Here is a 6,261-nt window from a genome sequence, read left to right as displayed (position 1 = left end):
TATATGGCATATTCATAATATTTCTGAAAGTACTGTACTGAATAACATTTTTACATAAACAGTGGGTGGAATGTAATGTGGAAGGAGTCACTAGCAGTGACAAACAGAGAAAAACCTTTCCTGACTCTAGTTCCCCTCAAGTGTTTTATTGTCTTTCAGCACATTGTTTTGACTTTGGGGCCGTGACTTTAACACCGACCAACCTTGGTTTCCAGCATCAGGCCTCTGTTTTCCCAGAGAAAGCTCCGATAAACCCACTGTACATTACCCGCTAAGCAGGATTCAGCAGCTTTAGACAAATATTTCCCTCTGGAATTAGTGGAGACTAAAACAGAGATAGGAGAGTGAATATTTGAATTGCTCTAGTTGGGTGGACAGAGACTCATCTCCATATAAATGCTAATGTTGCTTCGTGTCTACTCCATGCACGACAAATAACAGCTATGATGTGTGCAACATGACTCTGATGCTCATGTTGTGGAGTTCCGCCTCTAATCGGCCAAGATAATTGTTATTATTATTCATTGTTTTGCTTTTTATCCATTATGTAATTGTGGCATTACATGTTGAGGGATCGAATACAAGCTATGGTTTTGCATAAAAGTGTGAAGTGCTTGGAAAAATGGGCACACAGCGAGGCTAAAACAGTGCACCAAAAACATCATAGCATTTTGGAACTAAGGAATTAAAAAAAATAATCGACCACCATTTTAAAAGCACATATAAGACAGTAAACAGCACATCGGTGGAACACAGAACAAAAGGCAGCATCACCCACAGCACAGCAAAAAGCAATTCATAGCAACAGTGATGAGTTTTGGCAATGCTCTTGGTTTGAGAACAATGATGAAGCAGGAACAAACCACCTGCATTTGGGGAAAAAAGCAGCCAGGAGGTAGGAGGGGGAGGGGGGGCTCTTGGCGGTATTTCATTTGGTATGATGTTTTTTTTTTTTTCAAACCAAATAGGATTTGTTGTGTGTTGCATATGCAGCTCTCTCCACTTTCCAACTGCACTCTGTCATCGCCCCGGGAGGAAGGAGAAAAACGCTCACGAGGTGTGAAATTGGGAATCACTTGGAGCACCACGTAGGCTCCTCATCTTTCTTATCAGCTGGACCATGTGCTCTGTGCATGAGGGTACCATCTTCTGTGGTGAACACCTTTGGTCATCGCCCACATAGAGATTTAAGGCTCAAAACAGGCCCCCCACCCACACATTCAAAAGCCTAAATTTACAAAATGTATACATGCAACCAGCCAAAACACACACACATATGTGCAGGAGACACCTACTCACAGCACACACATAATGGAGAAAATGTTGAGGTGGTTGGCAATACAGAACCCAACATATTTGATGACAGCTAAATGATACACTTAAAGTCCAGTTAATTTTCTGGACCCCCAGAATAATAGATGCAGTGTGCTAAATGACTGCCCTTCAAATGGAGAAAATGGGACTAATTGCCCTTGATGGTGGCCTTCCAGTGGAGAAAATATTAAGTGCTCTCATGGGTTCTCTACAAGCACAGAACATGTGATTAAGCGCCCTTCCAGTGGAGAAAACATGATACAGTGCAATAATGACAGCCCTTCAAATGGAGAAAATGGGATGAATTGCCCTTGATGGTGGCCTTCCAGCGGAGAAAACATAAAGTGCCCTCAGGGATTATCTACAAGCACAGAACATTTGATACATTTCCCTTCCAGTGGAGAAAACATGATGCAATGTGCTAGATCACTGCCCCTCAAATGGAGAAAATGGGACTAATTGCCCTTGATGGTGGCCTTCCAGTGGAGAAAACATGAAGTGCTGTCAGGGGTTCTCTACAAGCACAGAACATGTGATTAAGCTCCCTTCCAGTGGAGAAAACATGATGTGGTGCACTAAATGACAGCCCTTCAAATGGATAAAATGGGATGAATTGCCCTTGATGGTGGCCTTCAAATGGAGAAAACATAAAGTGCCCTCAGGGGTTCTCTTCCAGCACAGAAAATTTGATAAATTTCCCTTCCATTAGAGAAAATATGATGCAGTGCACTAAATGACTCCCCTTCAAGTGGAGAAAATAGGATTGTAGGCTGCCCTATATGCTGCACAATTTGTTAACTGTTACAGTGGGAATCATGAGTCACATAAATAATAAAAATAGAAATAAATTAAATATGAATTCTTCTGCACACTGGAACTTCACCACCTGCAGCTGGGGCCCTTTTTTGTTTTTGCCATCCCTGCCCTTCAGACAGCCCACTGTCCGTCCACCACCGAGTCTAAGGGCTGCATTTTGTTTATTGTCTGGCAGAATACAGTCATTAGTAGATGTATAATTTGCTAATGGGAACGTCCCACAAAATGTAATTAAAGTTATAAATGAAATACATCACACATACACACACACAACCACGTAAACCACTCCTCTGTGATCCCCAGAGGTAATTGCTTAATGTTGCATCTTAAATCATTTATTCCACGGTTGCCTACATCTGTAAACTCTGCACTCTTATATTTTATTTAAGGCTTTCCTGGGCAAAAATAAACCATGCAGGAGTCTGTCGATGTGCACAGACACACATACACACACACACACACACACACACACAGGCGGTGAACATGGAGCAGCTACTCACCATCAGCAAGATGAAAAGTCATCTCTTTGTGGCCTTTCATCTTCCATTTCCCTGCATCCTCTCAGTGCACCGAGCTGGATAATGAGTCGGCGACAACACGCCTGAATAAAATATCCCTGTGTGGATTCAATAATTGTATTTCAAAGCTATAGGCTTCAGCTGAACTGTGACAAGTCAGACTTGATTTGACCGATGGACCTGTGACTGTATATGCGTATAAATCATCAGCAGGGTCATTAATGGGTTCCAAGTGTGACCTTGTTAGTGGAATCAAGCCATGCAGAAAGGCGATTTATCCATTACGGTTCAGATAATTCAGCGTTTGTCGCCGCAGCGGTGAAATAGCTGTGTACATTAGATAGCGGTGCCATGGACGACATTAAGTGGACATTTATAGACTGAGCGGCACCGTGGAAACCCATGGGCCGTCATAAGGCAATGGGCCGTGATGCCCTTCAGGGTGATCCCGGTGGAGTTCATTATTCTTGAGAATGGGCAGTATAACACCGGAAAAGTAGCATATATAAGAAAGTGTAGGGGAGTACAATAGAGGTGGAGCAACGTTAAAGTTGGTCATCGTATACATTTTCCACATTAGAGCAAGAAAAGGCACAATTGGAAATAGTCTGTTTGTGTGCAGCAAGACGATTAAGCCGTAAAAAAGTAGAAACTTATTTACGCCAGTTTAACACAAGATGTTCTCAAAGTTGTCATGGCTCTCTAACTAGCAGAGTCAGGACTTTGTTGTGGTTAAAGCCACCCTGAACCCCTGCAACATCCGGAGCAAGGTTTTCAGTCGGATGCCTCTGAGAGCAATTGTAATCCAGCAGCCATGAATCTTGAGTTTTACTACCACGTTGAGTATCAAAAGGGGGGAAAAAAACAACATATATCAACTCCGGAATATCACAAGATACAGGCTGTAAGCAGCAGGCAACCGGTCACTGCTGACAGAAAAATCAAGACTCATATCGATGGATGAATCCCACTCCATCCACACGCACAGCCCAAAATAAATCTGAGCATTTCATATGATTTTGTTATGGGCAATGTGTTTACTGCCCTTTTCCTCTTATTTGAAATTTTCACAACCACATACTCATATAGCCTTGAGGTGATTGGCTTAGCTCACTCCAACTAGCAGCTGGCAAGTTACAAGTTATGAAACATAATTGCCAATAAAGGTATGTAGTTCTTTATTTTATAGGTTTCGCCCTCAAAGAGCCTTTGGTTTTGGTTTAACCCCACATGCAGGCACAGTCTTGGAGATTATTTTCTAAAATTGATTGTAAAGCCATGTTTAGTTATTAGTAATGCTGAATGAATTCAATCTGACAACAAAAGCACGTCAGACACAAAACGATCAAGAGGAGCAAGCATCGCATTGGTGGCCGACAGAAAAACTGGAGTGAAAGAATGCTTTTTCTCTACAGGGATTTTATGGATTTTAACTTAACAATGCAAGTTCCTTGGCTTCTGTTTTTCAAATTCCAGACCCCGGCAATTAGCTCATTGCATTTTCACCGCATCGCTCCAGAGAATAGCTTACACTTAAAAGGTTTCCCCCAAACAAACTCTGTAAAGTTGCGGTCACAGCTGGGTGCTTTAGTTCCTCACCAGAGTGGCGTCACGTGGCCACACGGAGCTGCGAGGACTCAAAGCCGTTGCTGCTGGGATCAAGAACAGAACCTGGCACATGCACTGAAGCAATATGACAGTGAGCTACTCTAATCCTCCGCTCTAATCCACCTCTACTAAAGGCAACTTGCCCGCTTTTAGCCGAGGTACATCTCTGGCCAGAACACCTGATTCAGCAGGCACGGCGGCCAAATGGCTGAAATCTGCCGAATACAATTTGAAGAACATCCTATTATCATAATGTGATAATAAAGGAGGAATGTGCAGACAGAACTGCATTCAGCAACAGCTTTGTGGGCCATTTTTAGTGGCATTAAACCGTTTATAATATCTCTGGGGTTTTTCCACAGAGTTCTTTCTGTGGAGTGGAATGTGTTTTACTTTCGGGTTTTATTTTTGTTTGCACGCACATAGAATACAGATAATGAAAAGTAAGGAATCTGCTAGGGGGGCTAAGAAGTCATGGGGTTGAACAATACCCCCCTAAACATAAGGAGAAAAACAAACTATAAAACAAAAAGTAGAAGAAAAACAAAAACTGCGCTTACATAATTTGGAAAAATACAATAACAAAAAAAGACAGCTTACACAAAATAAGCAGAAAAATTAAAGAATTAAAAACAAGTGAATACAAGAGAAAGTAGAATGGGAGGCAGAGCCTTCAGCTATCAGGCTCCCGCCCTGTGGTACAATCTAATTTTCAGTGAGGGCAGCAGAGACCCTCCTCACATTTGACTTTCCTTTCTGATAACATTTACACTTAGGGCTGGCTCAGGCTTGCCTGGGACCAGCCCCTATTTAAGCTGCCTATATTGCTGGGTGACTCCCTCTGATACACTGCCCTCGCCTCCTCTCCCTCTCATATCATTCATGTCCCATTAATGCATGCTACTAAGATGACTTCTTCCCAGGAGACTTTGCTCCTTTCTCGCCTCGCAATTGCAGCCGGACCGTGGCCGTTTATTCTGTTCGCACGACATTTACTGCACTTCTGCGTCCTTGGAGAGCCATCCCTCCTCTAGTGCTCTCCCTGAGGTTTCTTCCTTTTTTTCCCTGTGAAAAGTGAGTTTTTTCTTATTCGATGGAAGGTCCCAGGACAGAGGATGTTGCATACTGTACAGATTATTCAGTTCTCTCAGGCAAATGTATGATTTTGATGCTGAATTGAATTGAATGTGTAAATGTCAATAACAAATATTATGTTCACAATCTCCAATACAACGCTTTAAAGGTTTCACGAAACAATATCCAGGTTAAAAAAATATATGATGTCTTTATGTGAACGAATTAGCTAATAGAATATATAACTTGACAATGTCTGTCTCCTCGTTTCCACTAGACATTCCAACAATCCTGCCATCACAGGTAGAGAGTAAATCTGTTTTCTGTTCAGCAACATAACCTCTGCTCTAAATGTATTGCATGTTTGGGATGATCTTAGATTTGCTCATTACACGCAGGCTTTTATTCCCAGGATTATCTCGCAGTGACGATTTTACTTTGCGGAGAGAATTTGCGGGGCCTGCGGCCCTCCGATAACAAGAACACAAATTGGCAGTGTCTTTAAAGAGAGTCGATTAAAATTAAAGGGATGGGTGTCCTAAATTAGTCTCTGGGAGAGGTGGCTTGTAATTTGACTGATGGCTTTCGCTGAATGTGTAATGATGACTCATTTGTGCAGACCCAATCTTTCCTTCAAAGTGTAACAAAGCATATCCCTGCTAAAGAAAGCTGGAACGTATGATCAGGGACTTTTCTTTAAAATTATTGGAAGGAGAAATAGCATCAGACAAGCATACGCTGTCCGATATGGTCTGAAACAAAAAATGAATAAGAAGGACACAATTGAAGCTACCGTGTTGTTCACAGTCGATTTTCTCCATCTCATTAAATCAGGTGTACTTTTAAAAAGGTGTACACATTTAACCCATCATGTCTTTGGCCATTACCTCGGGCAGAAAATAAGGCTCGCAGGCAGCGGCTCATTCCCTTT

This window comes from Eutrigla gurnardus, assembly GCF_963514095.1.
Source record: "Eutrigla gurnardus genome assembly, chromosome: 12".
Lineage (NCBI taxonomy): Eukaryota > Metazoa > Chordata > Actinopteri > Perciformes > Triglidae > Eutrigla > Eutrigla gurnardus.
This window is presented reverse-complemented; position numbering follows the sequence as displayed.